Consider the following 19,879-nt stretch of genomic DNA (forward strand, 5'->3'; position numbering starts at 1 on the left):
AGCTTAAAAATCTATGAAAGGAGAAAACAGCAACTGCTGAAAATCTGAAACAAAAATGGAAAATGCTGGAAATGCACAGATCAGAGCTGCTCTCAAATTTTCCTTTCTCTCCCCCTCCCCCCATGACCAACCAGCACTGCCTTTGAGCTTTCTTCTCCACCCCTCCAACAATATGCCAATTTTGACTTTCCTATCCTGTTCCCCTTTCCCCCACCAGCTTGGAAGTTTTTTTCAACTTCCCCCAGCATTACTTCTCACAACTCCTTCCTTCCCAACCCCCACCTCAACACATCCCACCTTCCACACCCCACTTCGACAAGTGCCACATTTGGGTTTTACTCTCTCTCCTCCCAGAGGGACTGCTCTTGGGATCCTTCATCGGGTTGATTCCAGGCTCCCACGTCCTATTGTTGCTGTTGCTGATACAGTTTGGATGGCCACTACACAGTGGGCGCTCCTGTTCTTACAAATGTTCCCACAACACAGTGTGTGGGTACTGTTCAAAAACTGGAGCAGCAGCAGTAACAGGAGTTAGGAGACCCAGGGCAAGTGCTGAGGGTGAAAGTGATGGCCTGCAAATGCAGTTTCTGAGAGAGGACTCCTGAAATGCTGACTGTCCGTGTTAAATACGTATGCAAACTACTGAGAAAACCACATAGGTAGTTTCCATGGAAACCACAGCCTCAATACTAACCTACCACAATGAGTGGTAGGTCCTGGGGGCAGACATTAAACCCTACAATTAATGGGGAACACATCTCCTACCTGATGCCGTTTTTACAGTGGTGGATAGCATGCCGTGGGTACACTGTCTTGGAGAGGTGGGGCACTTTGTTCTCATATTTAAATCAGGCTCCCACCATGCGGTTGGGAACCTAATTTAAGTGTAATTGCTGCCAGCCGAAAAGGAAGGCGTGAGTTGCCAACTCTGTAAGTGCTTTTCTACAGCACTCTTTGTGTGCGAGGGAGAGGCTCCCCTAAACCCCTCAAGGTAGCCTTTGGCCTCCCTTCTGTTGATCACGGCCTCTATCTGCCCCCTCCCGTGATTGGTGATCTCCCAACACCCCACCAGCCGTCCCGATCTAAAACCTGCCTCACAATCGCGCTTACCGGGGTCTGCCCCCAAGGGTTCTATATTACGGCATCCTGTCACTGGTTTTTCCACCCGACAGGGAGCCAGCCCATCAATTTGGGAAATGGAAGAAAACAATTGTGAGTTCCTGCCAAACCTTCGCATCCCTGGCCTTGCCGAGTTCTTTGGCCGCTTTTGGCCTTCCCGCACCCTCACCGTAATTATCGGGGCCCATGTGTCAGAAGAATTCCTGGTGTTTTATTTTGCATACCATAAGCTCTCCTTTTAGAATAAATTCCATGATCCCCATTCACAAGAAAACCATTTACCACAAGCCAACAATGACCATGTGCATCATATAAATATTGTATATGGATTCAATCTATGGCTCAGTAAGTAAACTGCTCTTCTTGCAGTAGTACTGAGTCATGCTGGGCAGGAAGGCCCAGGTTCAATCCTTGGTCTGTGCTAAATTAATGGATTTTAGTTTGGGGGTGGGGGGGGGAACACAGTTGACCTCAGTGCCCCTGACCTAGGGAGGGAAAAAATCAGGCGGAGCTCCTTGTTCCTCTAACCTTCCAGTGACCTCTGCTAGAAAGCATGTGTGGATTCAAGAGTGGACTTGGGTGCAATGACCCTACACTCAAAAGGCTCCAAAACTCCCTTTCTAGGTCACACACAAAGAATAGTCACTCAATTCAGGTACACAATAGCTACAAGCCTATAAAACCAAATCTGAATGAGTTACTGTCTTCAAACAAGGAGGGGAGAAATTTGGTATTGCACATTGCTGATAAAGTGATGTCAATGGTTACTCAACTGGTTTTTCAGCTCGACATTATTGTTACTGTAGAATGACTAAAATATGTTAGCAGCCTATGTTTGAACAGTTTAACAGTTGCACATATATTACAAGAAATGTGCATATAATTACCACAGATGTGACATCATACCATTGAAGCATATTCAGACACTGTTTATAAATAATACAATAACACTGTTCAGAAACGTCAGTTTATGCACCTACTGTCTGTATGGCCTAGTCTGTGTTGGTTCACAGAAAAAAAATCAGTAACATAACATGAACTAGAACAGGCTGTGAGAGCAGTTTTACGTTCAGTGGTACCTTTGTGTTCTTTTTTAGATGTCCCGCCTCCACTCAAAATGGAAAATACTGACTGGCATACTGAACATAACACACGTTTCTTTTCTGGTTGGTCGTAAATATAGAAAATCCTTTAAAAGCTCATTGTTAAAGCAGAAATTCCATTTTTTTGACAATGCCATATTCACTTGACACTGAATCTTGAATCTTGTGTACATTCTACGTATATGCCATTCAGCCAGTGTTGTTGCTATGTTAACTGCAGTAGTGCTGCACTATCTATGTTATAGATGACAATTCTAATGCATTTATTCTTACTATGTAGACATTTAGCTGACACCTTTATCCAAGGCAACTTACACTATATAAACTGTGCTGTACATCATTTATGCATTAGACATAATCCAACACAAGAAATTTAAAGTTAGGGTATTCAGGGGTGAGTTTTATGAACTGGGGACTCTTCAGGGACATTGTTTGCCTGGGAACACAGTACTTTATCCGGGACTGTCGTCGGAAAACAGTTACATTTGGTCACCCTACCTTATGCTATGTATACAGAGGCAAATAATCTAAATGAGGTGAGTAGTCTTGCACTTAGTGTGCAAATAGAGCAAAGTTGGAAGTGGGAGGCATGTACTTTCAGTACTTCCACAACAGCATCTAATGTATTTGGACCTGGAAGTGCCCAGTCAGTACCACCTTTGAAACTACTGAGTCACAGATGACCAGACTAAGTTGCTACAGGATCCATAGGGAGCACTGCGGTGAGTTTGGTGTCAAAATGACACCAGGAGAACATGAAAACCCATTCATGGGGTTGGAAAACAAATACATCTCATACCAAGTACAAGAGACTTTCTTTTTACATTTAATGTCTGCAAATGGAGGGATGTGGAACAAAGGGTTTTTTCTAGTGACACTTCTTCCCTTGGCATTCCTTCTACTTTTCAGTGCGATGACATCCGTAAATCCTCTCTGTTTTACCTCAATTTTTGAAACTATAGTTTGAAAGGGTTTTTTTGTGCACACAAGAAATTCCAGGGCTGTTATCTGATACAAATTCATCTAAGGCCATCCAATCTGTTTAGGCTTGTTGTCATATCAGCTTGATCTCAAAGTCACAGCACGAAACAGCAATGTTGAAACTGTGTGCATTGGCAATAACGACAATTTACGAAATTTTCCACTTTGTGCTTTTGTGAGTATACAAAATACGGGTCAATGAACATAGTAAGGGAGACTTGAACGATCATGGCGCCACCCAGCCTGGTTGGTGGAAGAAGCAACAATAATGCTGTGTTCATTTCTAATTTGGATGTAAAGAAGTAGGACAAATGCATAGTAATATCGAGCTAATTATCATTGCAAAAATTCTTCACCATTTCTAGTACATATGCTACTGATTAGTTTACTGAAATATAAATATAATTTGACTGGAATTTTGTCTCAAAGGCAATGTGAAATAAAGAAGGGAAGAAGTGCATAATGACCATTAGACAGATTTTTTCATACATAATAGAAGGTCCCTTTATAATAGAATCATAGAATGTACTGTACAGGAGGCCATTTGGCCAGTCATGTCTATACTGGCTCTTTGGCAGAGCTATCCAATTAATCCCACTCCCCTGCTCTGTCTGTAAATTTTTTCCCTTCAGGTATTTATTCAACTCTCTTTTGCATTTTACTTCTGACTCTGCTTTCAGCACCCTGTCAGGCAGTACATTCCAGATCACAACAACTCAATGCATAAAAAAAATGTTTCCTCGTGTTACCTCAGGTTCTTTTGCCAATCACCTTTAATCTTTGTCCCCTGATTACCAACTGTTCTGCCACTGGAAACAGTTTCTCTTTACTTGATCAAAACTATTCCTGGTTTTTGAACACCTCTATCATTCCTCCTCTTAGCCTTCTCTGCTCTAAGGAGAACAACCTAAACTTCTCGAATCTCTACACAAAACTGAAGTTCCGCAGCCTGGCACAATTCTAGCAAAACTCCTCTGCATCCTCTCCAAGGCCCGGACATCATTGCCAAAGTGTGGTGCCCAATGGGGAGACCATGACGTAGTGGTACTGTCACTAAATTAGTAATCCAGAGGCCTGGGCTAATGCCCTGAGGACATGGGTTCAAATCCCACCACGGCAGCTGGTAGAATTTACATTCAAGTAATTAATTCATTCAATTAATAAAAAATCAGGAATTGAAAGCTAGTCTCAGCAATGGTGCCATGAAACTATCAGCGATTGTTGTAAAAATCCATCTGGTTCACTAATGAAATCTGCCATCCTTCCCTGGTCTGGCCTACATGTGACTCCAGACCCACAGCAATGTGGTTGACTCTTAACTGCCCTCTGAAATGGCTGAGTAAGCCACTCAACTGTCAAGGGCAATTAAGGATGGCCAACAATTGCTGGCCTTACACCCCAGGTCCCTCTGCACCTGCAAAACTGCACCATTCAGTCCACACAGCCTCTCCTCATTCTTCCCACCAAAATGCACCACTTCACACTAAAGCCTGGCTCAGGTATAAAATTAAAACCTGACCCGGGCCCGACCCGACCACAGCCAACCTGAACCTGACCCGAGCCCGAGTCCTTGAATTTTTTTTTCGCGGCGGACCCGACCCGTCCCGACACGAATTTCCTTCATCCGTTCCGGCAGCAGACTATTCCTGCAGATGGAGTTGTGGGGAATCATGGGTAAGCCTGATCCCGTGACTTCCCGGAAGCAGCACTGTCCAGCCCGACCTGACGTGAGCCCGAATGCTGGACTCGGAATATAGACCCGACCCAATCCGAACCCGACACATGTAGCGGGTCTAGTCGGGTAGCCAGGCTTTACTTCACACTACTCTGTGTTAAATTTCATCTGCCTTGCGTCTACCCATTTCACCAGTCTATGACCTCCTGAAATTTACCACCACGCGCTACATCGTTCACTCTACTTTTGAGTGGAGTTTTATGTCATCTGCAAACTCTGAAATGATGCCCTGCATAATCCCAGGACAGATCATTAATATATCAAAAAGAGCAGTAGTCCTAATACCAACTGCAAAGTTATGTTTATCCAACACTAATAATAATGTTTAATGCCTCTGTTTTGAAAGGAGTTATAAATTGAGGTACAAATATTTCACTACAAAGTAATTTCACCCACTGCAGTTATTTTGATACTTGTCAACAGTAATCATTTAAAAAATCAAAAAATAACTAGATTTTGGAGCTCAATAGACAGTGTACATGTTTGTTCTTGAGTGCTAAAGCAAAGCGACAGCGGGTAAGCCAGGTATATAACACTGAAGGTGGACATTTAAAGCATCAATGTGGCAGGCACAGCAGGAGCTGCACTGTGATGGTCTTCCATCCATACTGAAAACAAATGCATATATCCAATAAGGAAACTGAGACTTAGAATGGCCCCTACTCAAATCCATTATCCGGATATGAAAATCTACGTTCCTATTTCTAGAGTTCAGTTTGGATTACTGCTGAAGCTCCACACCATAAACTGGTGATGCCACCATTGAATGGAATATGTTGTCTGGTCATGTGACGGTCAAGGGTGATGACAATGGGCTCACACATTTTATGGTGAGCGGTGATATTCATGAAGAGCTCCATGTTCCTGCTGTCCAACTTACGAGGGCTCAGACTCATGATTGTCAGTTGTCTGCTGACCAACCAGTGACTATCAATTATTGAAAGTAGAGAGAGGTAACTGGCATTTCTTTGGGATGTGGTGGCTCCAAGATAACACACCTGATGATTGAAGCTCAGAATCAAGACAGACCTCTGGGGCAGATTTGGCAATCCAACACCTGAACAGGCATGTCTACCTTATTCTAGGGCATTGACTCACTAACAAAATCTGAGGGACAGACCCACCACTGGATATTAGGATTCTCTCACTCCAGATAACTCTGTAAGCCAATATCCCAACAAGTAGATAAGAGATAAGCTCTGGTAAAATGTATAGATTTGGCTTCTTAGATGTCAGCTGTGGCTCAGAAATAGCACTCCTGCCTCTGAGTCAGAAAACTTTGTGTTCAAGACCCACTCCAGAGACTTCAGCACATAATACTTGACTGGCATTTTTGCCCTGAGGGAGTGCTGCACTGCTGGAGGTACCATCTTTTGGATGAGATGTTAAACCAAGACCCTGTGTTAATATTCCATAAAGCCAGTTGGCAAAGAAAAGTACTGGAGCCAATCTTTACTCATTCTTACATTTATTTACAGAGTGAAACATTACAAGCATACACCTCCTAACTCAACCACTGCACAGTTTCAGTAAGTGTCTCTTTATATGTGCTGAAGTAAAATCCAAATTAATGCCCTCCACCTGCATATAATCAAACATAATTGATATACAATTAACATATTCCCTTCTTTCTCTTTAAATAAAGCTTAGAGTTAAAATGCACTGAAAAAATTTCAAAACAAATATAAAAGCCTTCCATAAAGTCACCCCTCCTCTAGCACCCCTAACAACTTCTTCGTACAAGCATTTCTTTATGTAAAACAACAAATCAATCACTCAATTGATAACTTGCATGTACCCATTTCATTTTAGAGATTTCCTTTCTCTGTAGCATTTATTCAAGCCAGCAAGGTCAATCTGTAACCTTTTCTCACTCATAATTTTTGTAGAGTGTACATTATCCCACAAAGAATGAATATCTAAATAACATTCATGGGGTAGACTATCTTCAGTACAACCCTTGTATTGAATCTCACTTAAATATTTGATAAATAGAATCCCATAGACACTGCCTCCATGAGACCCAGTGTCTTGGCAGCTAAAGTACTTTTAACAACCCTTTTTATTTTCTTAGCTTCCCAAGCTATAGCACAATTTCCATTTTCATCCATCAGAAATATTATGAAACCAGCTATACTCGAATACCCAGGAAGATTAAAAATGATTAGTTTCATGTTCTTTGGGCCACCCAAGGATGGGAATTTAAGGGCACATTTCTCCAGATTAAATGTTTTCAATCTTTTATTTGCTCTTACAACATTGTCGACTTCAGGGTGTTTCATCATAGTACTCAAATGCAACACATCAAAACTAGCATCCGGTCTAGTCAGATGCACAACCAGTTCAACTGACCAATCAAGCTTTGCAACTGCTCTGTCTCTTCTTTAGATATAACATCATCTTTCTGTGATGACTGAGCACGATTAACTGGGATAGGATTAACACTCTGTAAATAGGATTGTTGATTTAAACTGAACCAATATATTTAAAAGCCCCAAAGCCTGACTCCCAATCTTAAATTCTACTCTAATCTTATCTATAGCACATTTCTCAAATTTCGCACTATAACCCCTTAAGAAATCATCAACATTCATCATGAAGATTCCTGAAAGTTTCCCTTTGTGATACCAAGAAAACATTACGGGATCTGCTTTGAGCTGAACATAATCTATTGGCAGCAAAACAAATCGCACTGAAAAATACCTCACCCTTGAGGCATCATTCAGTTGAAAGACTCATTTGTTTAGTTTCCATAGTTTCCCTTCTGCATCTTCTGCTTCTTTGGGCAGTTTCAGAAACACTTCTCTCTACAAAGTATTGCACTGCAGAAACACGGCTTTTATGTCGATTGATCTACGCTCCCATGAATATATGGCCATAAGAGCTAAAAAAAACAATTTCAAGATTACTTTTCCAGCTGTGGGAACGTCCACTTTAACCAGTCACTCTTCAAAACTCCTAGCAACTAGCCTTGCTTTAACCTTATAAGTCCCATCTGTATAGTCTTTTTCAGCACAAATCCATCTATGTGACAAGGCTGGCTGTCCATTTTCTGGTACCTCAGAATAAACTCGGAACCCTCTCCAACTATCAAATTCCTTTCGTTTTGTCTCTGTTATTAGTTTATCCTTATGTTTATTGGCAACTACCAAAACTTCACGGTCATGAGGACTTTTGCTTCTAGTTCTGTTCGGAGACCGTTTCTGTAGCCTTCATTTCATTGTGCTATCGTTTTCTGTCACAAGAGTCACTTCCGGAGCCATTATTAGAACTTGCACTGTGCTTTCTTACTCCTCACTCAGCCACCCCATTCTGCCAGTCCATGGACCTTGCTTCTTAGCCATCATCCTGAACATTCAACCAATATTTAAACTTTCCAATAGCTTTACCTGCATATCACACAATTGTAGCATCCCTCCATTCATTAGACCCCTCTGGAATATATGTCACCTGAGTACCCAGTAGGGGCAATTGGCCTTTGGATGTGATAGCTCTGCCATGTTCATCATGATCACTCAAATTACTATCCGGCCCTTGATCTACTGTATTCTATTCCTCAGGACCTTCATCACAAAACGCATGAGCACTTGAAGTACAAGGTGCCTCGTTTCCTTCCTATCAGCTGCTCAAATTCTGAGATGTTGTAATCAAACCCAATTAATCATGAGGAATGAACCATAACAGTTTGATTTCCATTTTTGATAACTATTGCCTTTCCATCACGACCTATGACCTAAACAGTGCCTTTCCATTCTCCGTGACCATCTGATTTATAATACACCAAAACTCCTGAATAAAATTGTGTCTCAGATGATCTTATACAATGTCTCAAAGCTCTCAGAATTTTCTCCAAGACCTCAGTCTTGATGAAAGCATGTCTCCCTGCATGTAAAGCATTCAAATGTGCAGAAAAAAATGGAACTAATTATTGTTCCTTCTAGAGCAGATGGACTATCGCACAGAACAGAAGGCAATTTGGAATTTCGCCCATTGACCAGTTGATAAGGATTACACCCTCCAATCATTTGAAGTGAATTCTTTGCATGAACCGGCCATTGTCAACTTGCAGTCCAGTTAATCAGCTAAGATTTTATGCAGCATTTCATTGATCACTGCATGATTCCTTTCACAGACCCCATTGCTGGAAAGATTTTCAGCGGCGGTATTCATGACCATAATGTTCATGTTTGCACAGATGTCTCCGAGCTCATCATTGGCAAATTCCCCTCCATTATCAATCAGAAACTTAGCTGGTGCCCCAAGTCTGCTCCCTCTCCATTTTCCATGATTTTGTCTATAATCACCCTTTTGTCCTTACTGGATTATTGTAGAAAGACTAAATCAGGTTGTCGGGTCTATAAAATGCAGAATGAAAACATTGCTGTCTTTGTCTCATACCTTTAGATCCATGGCAACTACCTCATTAAAATCATGTGCCAATGGAAGGCTTACAACAGGATGTGGCACATCCTCTGAAACTTTTTACAGACTTCACATTTCTCACTAATCTCCTGTATTAGCCTCATATACTCTTCATCAACCACACCTGCATCCTTTAGCAGGGTTTTTAATTTTTGACAAGTGGGATGAGCAAAATGTCTGTGCAGCTTTAAGAGAATTTGCTTTTTCTCTCTCTGATTCCTATCACCTGATGACGTTAATATTTCTCGAACTCTGATGAGAAACATCAGGTTTTGTTAAGGGAATACAACAATGTCCTAATTGGGTAAACTGCAGATCCGCTGACTTTCCAAAAAACAAGTGCCTTATCATGCTACATTTGTGCCTTTTTCAGAGAAAACTTATTCAACAGCAAAGGTATCTCACTAGAGACTACATCAGCACAACATCACATGGAATTACAATCCTATTTAGTGACCTCAATGTGTTATCATCACCAAAACTAAAGCAAGTAGTACTTTTATATAGTGTTAACCTTGCGTGACTCTCACTACTGAGTGAATCTAGATTACATTTTAACCAATCTGTTCCACATACTGTAGAAGTGCAAGTACTCTCTGGCACAGCACAGCTGATCGTGTCTGCGGTTAACACTTTCACCACAGGGCTCCTTGTGACTTGCACACTTTGTTCGGATTCATCATTATCTTCATCTTCTGCCTTAGAATTCTCTATGTCATGTCATTTCAAGTAATCTTCCACTCTGCTTTGGGCAGTTCATCACATAATGATACTTGGAGTCATATCTGAAGCATCTATTAACTGGTCCTTGGACATTCCTGTGCAGAGGCCTGCTCAAGTCGGGAAAAAGGAACCCGACCCGAACCCAACCAAACCACAGCGGACCTGAGCCCGACCTGGCCCGAGTCCCTCCGATTTAGCCCCGGGCCCGACCCGACCCGAACCCACCCCAACTTGACCTGACCTGAGCCCGACCTGACCATCATTTACTTACCTTCCTGACACCGAACCTGCAAGAAGCTGCAACGCATGCATGATGACATCACAGTGATGTCACTCGCTCATTGCGCAGACTCAGTTTCGTCCCGGCCTCCCAGCTCAGGTAAGTTTTTTAATTTCAATACTTACCAGCAGAGCACTTACCATGTGTGTCCGGCCTGACCCGACCCGACCCGACCTGGACTCGGCCCGACCCGGACTCGGCCCGATCCAACCCAAACCTGAAAGTCAGATCCTGAAGATGGGCCCGAACTGACGCGAACCCGACATGTCGTCGGGTCCCGTCGGGTTCGGGTCGGGTAGCAGGCCTCTATTCCTATTATTGCTGTTCCAGTGCTATCTTCGGCTACAATAGCCAGATCTTCTCAAGTTGCTTTCATCCTCATTCCACCTATTGCTCTTCCATTGTACTGATGCCTGCGTCCAGTATATGAACTGTTTTGAAATCCAGCAGTCACTGAGTCCTCTATTCTTTGTCTCACCGTGGGATGTCCCATTTGTTCCACCAAGGCTGCAGGAAAGGACTGTTTCTCCAGGACTTTTTAATCAAGGCAGCAGACATCTGTTCCAACAGAGAGTCTCTGTTTGAGAACTGAACGCCAGTTCGAACCAGCAACCTGTCCATATGTGACACCTTAGCATAATCTAGCAATTTAAATGCTAGCACAGAACCAGGAATCTCGAAATTGAATTTCCTCAATCTTTTATACAGTCTCTTAAAGTCCATGATATATTCCATGATTGATTGAATAACCAAATGTTTTCCAAAATCTAAGTCTGACCATGCCTCATAGGCATTCAATAGATCACCTTTCTTGTAAATTTCATCCAAGAACTCTAATAGAAGATCCAAACCCTCATCAGTATCCAACTGATGGGCATCCAATTCACAAAATACATTACTTCTAATGGGAAGCAACAATGCCAAGGCCATAACTTGTTTCCTCTTTAGTAGGGACATAACCCGTGTCCACGTATCCACTTCTTTCTTCCATTGGTCGTACGGTTCAGATTCCAAGAACATTGGAGGGTAATCATAACCCAACAATTTACACTTGCTTTCTGCCATTTCTCGCAATAACATCTAGGATTGTAATCTTCTGTCTTATTTTATTTTCTTTGTTTCTAACCTTTACCTTTAGGCAACCATCCTCTGTTAAAATGTTCTAATCCAGAATTTTTTAGATTTTTTTTTCATGGGATGTGGGCGTCGCTGGCAAGGCTAGCATTTTCTGTCCATCCTTAATTGCCCTTGACAACTGAATGGCTTGCCAGGCCATTTCAGAGGGCAATTAAGAGTCAACCACGTTGCTGTGGGTCTGGAGTCACATGTAGGCCACATGGCAGATTTCCTTCCCTAAAGGACATTAGTGAACCAGACAGGTTTTTACCACAATTCGAGATAGTTTCATGGCACTATTACTGAGACTAGCTTTCAATTCTGGATTTTTAAAATTAATTCATTGAATTTAAATTCCAGCAGCTGCCATGGTGGGATTTGAACCCATGTCTCCAGTGCATTAGCCTGGGCCTCTGCTTTACTAGCCCAGTGACATTACCACTACGCCATCATCTCCCAGTTGGTGAAGGATAGTAATGGAGCCAATCTTTATTCGGTCCAACATATTTACAGAGTGAAATGTTACAAGCACACACCTCCTAACTCAACCACACCACAATTTCAGTAAGCGTCTCTTCGAGTGCTCAAGTGAAACCCCAATTAAGGTCCTCCACCTGAATATAATTCAACACAATTGACACCCTGGTTGCTTTCTCAGGTGGACGTAAAGGATCCCATGGCAGAATTTGAAGAAGAGCAGGGGAGTTCTGTAGGTATTCGCTATATTCCTCAACCAACACCTGAAACAGATTATCTGGTCATTATCACATTGCTGTGAGGTTGCTGGGTTTGTTACATTACAACAGTGACTACACTTCAAAAGCACTTCATTGACTGTAAAGCATTTTGATATGCCCTGAGATTGTGAAAAGCGGTATAGGAATGCAATTTCCTTCTTTCTTTCTAAACTCCAGCAGCACTCCTGTGCAATGTCGGGAGTCCCTAAGCTCTCTAGACTTGGATAAATGGGATGTATCGCCACAGGGATAGACTGGACACTGCATATTGTGAAAACAGAAATCCTCCAGGTTTGTGTAGAGTTCTCACCAGCTTGATTTGAAGGCTTGTAAGCATAGTGATGGGTTTCCTGGCTGACTAAAATTTAACCCCCCCAAAAAACAGTGATTATGATAGCCAAATATCAGCATTCACCAGGACTAACATACTTGGAATTTCAGCCAAGCATGACTTTTCCAGATTGATCAAGTGGATTTGTGAAGAGTTATTGTACTCCCTCTTCAAGGATAAGCTTCGAGTTAATGATTTGTTTCCAACCTCCACATAAATCATGATGGCTTTTAATTTACTACAAAACGTTACTTATCTCAGAAATCAAAGAATAGTACATTCATGATCGGATTTGCAAACACTTGTTTGGACCAAAGTCATATCTCTTTCTTAAACTATTATCTACAGGTTTACTGACACAACCAAATATTTTCTTTGCTCTTGCAACTGGTTGGTCGACAATTTCTTCAATTGATGTAATTTCAATTAAAGCTAGAATAGGTTGTTCAAAGACTCTGGGGTTGGGCTGCCTGAGGTTGAAAATAAGGGCCGGAATTTTACAGTCCCCCATAGGAGTGGGCTTGTGGCAGGGGGGCCGTAAAATTGAGTGGGAGGCGGGGGGTGTCGTTCCCTATGCCTTCCAACTCCTACTGCAATTTCACATGGGGCAGTGGCGGCAAGAAACGGCCTGCCCACCCCTGGCCAATCCAGGCCCTTAACTGGCCAACTTACTGCCACTTAAGGGCCTTCTCCCACCACCGTTGGTATTTTACCAGCAGCAGCCGGGCGGCAAAGGCCCCCAGAACGCCGACAGATAAGACCTGGTGGCCCTCTTGTGGGCTGTGAGGGGTTCCTCCCAATCGGGCACCCTGTGCCCCATGAAGGGTTGCCCCCAATGCCCAACTGCCCCCATTGCACAACACCGCTAACCGACTCCCCCACCCCTTGCCTTGCCGGGCCTAGCCGATTATCCATGCTGAGGCCCCAAAGATTTACCTTCCTTCTGGGGCCTTTGTCCCTCTTGCTGCTGTTGGCTGGGCGCAGTCCCAGCAATGGCCACCGCTCTCTGTGGTACTGCTGGGACTGAGAGCTGCCTGCCAACTGATTGGCCGGCAGCTCCGTTAGGCGCGACTTCCTGCCTCAGAGAAGTGGAAATTCCACCCAAGGCCAATTAAGGGCCTGGGGAGCAAAAACTCCCGGTGTGGTTCCTTAGGCCCAGTGGAAGTGGGCTTGCCCCAACTTTTTGACCTGTGGGCGGGGCCTCCTGCCCAATATAAAATTCCGGCCGAGGGGTGTCATTGAATTCGCTGAAGTGTCAGGTTGATCTATTTTGCAATTTTTGTACATAACTTAGTTGTTTCCCCCTCTCATTCTGAATTCTCAGTATCTGAATGTTGATAACGTTTTGATAGCAGATGGGTTTGAATTTCAGGATTCAAATTGTTGCCAAAGCATATATAAGATGTCACATCTCACTGGGAGTTAAGGAACTTGTGAAATGGAAACTCAATATCAGCCAAAATCCTATTGAAAAAGAAATAAGCCTGCCTTTGTTGGTAAAATAGAGAGAAAAAATCCATGTTGCCTGATAGAATAACTGGCTGGCTTTACACACAAACCATTCTGATCTGTCAAAATGGATCTGTAATTAAAAACGAAAGATCATAAAAGTGGCAAGTTAATTGCATTTGCTTTACAAAATCACATGAATGGTAAAGACCAATTCACACCAGAACACTAAATATTCTCCCGGTCTAGCCCTAGAAATTTTTTCCTGAGTTGACTTTTACTGTAGTAATAATCCATGAGGACTACAGTGTTGCATCCATAATATGTCATAGAGTCAAAGAGTCATTTACGGCATAAAAGGAGACCATTCAGCCCATCAAGTCCATGCCGGCTCTCCACAGGACAATCCAGTCAGTGCCACACCCCTCTCAATCCCTGTATCCTGCAAGTTTATTTCCTTCAAGTGCCCAAAGAGTTCTGTGGCAGTTAATGTTGGCAGGCCAATGCATGTTATAGGACGTCACAGCTGAGCCTGTTGCTGTCCTCTTTATTTGCATGCACTTTGCAGAGGGACAATAATTAGGAACAGGAACCTAAAATCATTTTGCATCCCAGCCCAATGGCTAATGGAATTCTTCACCTCTAAAATTAAGGCTTCCTAATGCAGCTCCCTCAGTCTCCTCCTCCTTAGCCTCATAGCAATATTTCCCCATTTCTACCCAGCATTTATCAGACTTGTGTCCTCTGTGAAACTCACTTCCTGCTACCTTTACTGCCTTCTAACGCAGCTCCTAACAGCTGAACTAACACTCTCCAGCCCAATGTTAACCAATATTCTAAAAGATTCCTCAAGCACATCATCACTGCCGAGCTCTGTGTTCTCCTGGCACACTCTGTTCATATTCCTTTAATGTTATTTCCACACTATCTATTGTACCACAGTTACTACGGTCAAAGTCAACATCTAAATCCTTAGTGACTGCAAAAGCAATGCATTCTCCTTGTCCTCATCACCCTCTTTACAATCCTTGATGCAATTGGCAAACCTATCCTCCGACTACCAATACTTCATGATCCATCTTCTCATTGTCCCAATACAACTTGTCCCAATGTAGCTAGCCAATAAACCAGCATTCAATGCCTTTTCCCCCATACACACATGATCACCTCTGGCATGCCCTAAAGTTTTACAGTTTAGTGCCTCCTATTCCTGATCTTTCATACTGCCCCTCAGTGGCATTATTCATAATGGTTGGAGCTTCCACATATAATAATAAAGACATCAGTATTAGGCAGCTAATATAAGACAGATAAGCCTTCCACCACCATCCTCAAATTTATGACTGTTACTGTGCTACCTAAAGTCAAGCTATGGAGAGTTCTCATTTTCTCTAGTTCAACCCTGGCAGGTCTGAAGATGTCTTGTGGGCTCCTGCCAGAAACTCAGCAGCAGCATCACCTCTTACTTATCTACTCAGGTTGAATCCAACAGTGCAGAACATCAGTACCCTGAGCTGAGATTCAAACCATACCCAATTCATCACAAAGATGACCTATTTTCACCTCTGTAACATTGCTCACTTGTCCTTGCATCAACACCACTGAAATCTTCACCACACTTACATTATCTTCAGGGTCTGCTTTTCCTATGTTCTCCCCAAGCTTCATCTGCCATAATCTTCAACGTGTTCAAAACTCGCCACCAACATCCCATCCCACCCAAAGTCATGCCCACTATAAACCCTGTCCTCACAAAACTCCAACTCCCCATCCCGCGGCCCCAACATGATTCCAAAATCTTTCTCCTCATTAATAAATTCTTCCATGGCCTTGCCACACAGTTCCTCTGCATCCCACTCCTTTCCTAGAGCTCAACTTACAGCTTCCACTTTTCGACTCCAGTATATCCTCTCCTCCTTCCAGGAGGCTAGAGTCAGAGGACCAAGCAGTAGAAACTAGGCAATAGGGCCAGAGAGGTGAAGTAAGAAGCAAAGTCATGGATGAATTTGTAAAGAGGTAAAAGATTTTAAGTGTAATGAGAGATGGAGAACTAATAAAGGTCATTGAGGACAGGAAAAACAAGAGGAGATTCTAGGCAGCAGAGTCATGGGTGAGTTGAAGTTTGCGTTGGTTGAAGTTTGGGAGACCAGGGAGGATGGCATTGGAGAAAAGATAGATCAGGATCTTAACATTGAGTGAGATAAGAACAGAGGAGCATAATGTATTTGAAGTAGAAGGAGGTGGTTTTGATGGGCGGAGGCAATGTGGAATTTGACAGCACACAAGGCATGTCAGGTTTCAGGATGTTTTGATCATTTTCCTACAGAATGGATTTGAAAACAAGTAACTTTGGATTTTTTTTAAAGTAAAAGTATCTTCTCACAATTAAGAGCTTTTTGAAAGACCCTGCCCCCAATTAATATGCAAAATAGAAGTTGTTTTCTCCCAAGATGAAACAGTAAACAATATGTTTACTTGTCCAGGTAATGGAAAAACAACTCACTCATGTTGGAAAAACCTTTTGCAAGGGAGAAGCTACTGAGGCAGAAACCTCAGAAAAGACAGGTTCTGAAACACAGGAGGATGCAGGGGACTTACTCTGGTGTGAGCACAAATAGAGTATTCATTCTTTTACTTTTGTATCAAAAGAGAGGTTTTATTGATTGACATTTGTGACTTTAATGCTGTAAAACGAAGTAGCTTAATGATTCGCATCAAGCCTCACCTCACCAAATGTTCGATTGATCAACCATCAGAGAGAAATACACACCCAAGAAACACAGATCACAAGGGGATACTATTGGGATACCCCCAGATCACTCTACTGCAGCGAAAGCCAACTCCCAGAAAAGGAAGGCACTCAGGCTACTTAGGAGAGAGATTAATGCTGCTGAACCTCAGAAGGTATCAAAGGCAGACTCAAATTCCTAACAGTTGGTCATGGAGTTCTGATAAAGGGTACATTCCCAAAATGTCCTGTCTGCTTTCTCCACAGATGCTGCCCGGGCTGCTGAGTGTTTGAACCTTTCTGTTTTTATTTCAGATTTCCACAGTATTTTGCTTTATGTTCGATATTTTGTGTTGCGAGCCAATAAAAAAAATTTAACTGTGAAATTAAGCTTGCATGCATTGGTACAGCTGAGTAAAATGTGATTCTAATGTTGCTGTGCACAGACGACAGAAGAAACTACAGCCTCATCCAGTGTAACCTTATCCACGTGCTCGACTTACACAACAGAGCAGAATGAGAGAAACAATTTCCTAGATTACAGCTCATCAACTGAATGTAGTAATACTAGCCACCCGTGCAAATTACCATATCTTAAAGCAGCTGCTTGAAACATTTAACATGTGTACAGTAGATTTGTCAACTTTTGTTTCATTATGTTGTTTACTTTCTTTTGAAAGTCAAGTTAACTTTTTGCGAGGAGCAGCTTTGACAGAACGAGGTGCGGAGCGGACTTACAGCTGAGCGGTCAATTTCAGTAAGTTACAAGTTAATCCCCTTTTGTTTCGGAGGACCAGGGGACTGCTGGGCAAGGGAAAACTATTTATTTGGGCAGTGGCAGTACCCGAGACACTACACGTGTAGTGTCTCCCACCCACCCTCCTCCTCTAACCAAAAAAAAAGGACTCTGGTGTGTTGATAAGGTAAGCTTTTTATTTAAAAAGTTCAGTCCGTCGGATTGCTAAGCGAACAAGTTTTGACTTTTTTTTTTTCATTTGGTTTTCCAGTAGATTTGTTGGGAATCTAGAATAGTGGGAATGGAGGTAAAGGCAGTTGTATGTTCCTCCTGCAGAATGTGGGAGGTAGGGGTCGCCAAGAGTGTCCCTGCTGACTGCATCTGCGGGAAGTGCACCCAACTCCAGCTCCTCGCAGACCGCGTTAGGGAACTGGAGCTGGAGCTGGATGAACTTCGGATCATTCGGGAGGCGGAGGGGATTATTGACAGGAGTTATAGGGAGGCAGTCACACCTCAGGTAAAAGAAGTAGGTAGATGGGTTACCGTCAGGGGAAGGAAAGGGAACCAGCAGGCAGTGCAGGGATCCCCTGTGGCCGTTTCCCTCAACAACAGGTATACCGTTTTGGATACTCTTGGGGGGGGGGACTTACCAGGGGTAAGCAATGGGGTGCAGGTCTCTGGCACAGAGTCTGTCCCTGTTGCTCAGAAGGGAAAGGGGAAGAGGAGCAGAGCATTAGTCATTGGGGACTCCATAGTTAGGGCAACAGATAGGAGGTTCTGTGGGAACGAGAGAGACTCATGGTTGGTGTGTTGCCTCCCAGGTGCCAGGGTACGTGATGTCTCTGATCGTGTTTTTGGGATCCTTAAGGGGGAGGGGGAGCACCCCCAAGTCGTGGTCCACATAGGCACCAACGACATAGGTAGGAAGAGAGATGGGGATTTAAGGCAGAAATTCAGGGAGCTAGGGTGGAAGCTTAGAGCGAGAACAACCAGAGTTGTTATCTCTGGGTTGTTGCCCGTGCCGCGTGCTAGCGAAGAGAGGAACAGGGAGAGAGAGGAGTTGAACACGTGGCTGCAGGGATGGTGTAGGAGGGAGGGTTTTGGTTTCCTGGATAATTGGGGCTCTTTCTGGGGTAGGTGGGACCTCTACAAACAGGATGGTCTTCACCTGAACCAGAGGGGTACCAATATCCTGGGGGGGAGATTTGTTAGTGCTCTTCGGGGGGGTTTAAACTAAATCAGCAGGGGAATGGGAACCTAAATTGTAGTTCCAGTGTACAGGCTGTTGAGAGTAGTGAGGTAGGGGATAAGGTTACAGGGACGCAAGAGGGCACTGGCAAGCAAGAACTTGGTTTAAAGTGTGTCTACTTCAACGCCAGGAGCATCCGGAATAAGGTGGGTGAGCTTGCAGCATGGGTTGGTACCTGGGATCCTGATGTTGTGGCCATTTCAGAGACATGGGTAGAGCAGGGGCAGGAATGGATGTTGCAGGTTCCGGGATTTAGATTAGATTAGATTAGAAATACAGCACTGAAACAGGCCCTTCGGCCCACCGAGTCTGTGCCGAACATCAACCACCCATTTATACTAATCCTACACTAATCCCATATTCCTACCAAACATCCCCACCTGTCCCTATATTTCCCTACCACCTACCTATGCTAGTGACAATTTATAATGGCCAATTTTACCTATCAACCTGCAAGTCTTTTGGCTTGTGGGAGGAAACCGGAGCACCCGGAGAAAACCCACGCAGACACAGGGAGAACTTGCAAACTCCACACAGGCAGTACCCAGAATCGAACCCGGGTCCCTGGAGCTGTGAGGCTGCAGTGCTAACCACTGCGCCACTGTGTTTCAGTAAGAACAGAGAAGAGGGTAAAAGAGGGGGGGGTGTGGCATTGTTAATCAAGGAAAGTATTACAGCGGCAGAAAGGACGTTTGAGGACTCGTCTACTGAGGTAGTATGGGCCGAGGTTAGAAACAGGAGAGGAGAGGTCACCCTGTTGGGAGTTTTCTATAGACCTCCGAATAGTTCCAGAGATGTAGAGGAAAGGATAGCGAAGATGATTCTCGACAGGAGCGAGAGTAACAGGGTAATGGTTATGGGGGACTTTAACTTTCCAAATATTGACTGGAAATACAATAGTTCGAGTACTTTAGATGGGTCTGTTTTTGTCCAGTGTGTGCAGGAGGGTTTTCTGACACAGTATGTGGACAGGCCAACCAGGGGCGATGCCACATTGGATTTGGTACTGGGTAATGAACCCGGCCAGGTGTTCGATTTAGATGTAGGTGAGCACTTTGGCGATAGTGATCACAATTCGGTTAGGTTTACCTTAGCGATGGGCAGGGACAGGTATATACCACAGGGCAAGAATTATAGCTGGGGGAAAGGAAATTATGACGCGATTAGGCA

Source organism: Heterodontus francisci, chromosome 9 (genome assembly GCF_036365525.1).
Source record: "Heterodontus francisci isolate sHetFra1 chromosome 9, sHetFra1.hap1, whole genome shotgun sequence".
Classification (NCBI taxonomy): Eukaryota; Metazoa; Chordata; class Chondrichthyes; order Heterodontiformes; family Heterodontidae; genus Heterodontus; species Heterodontus francisci.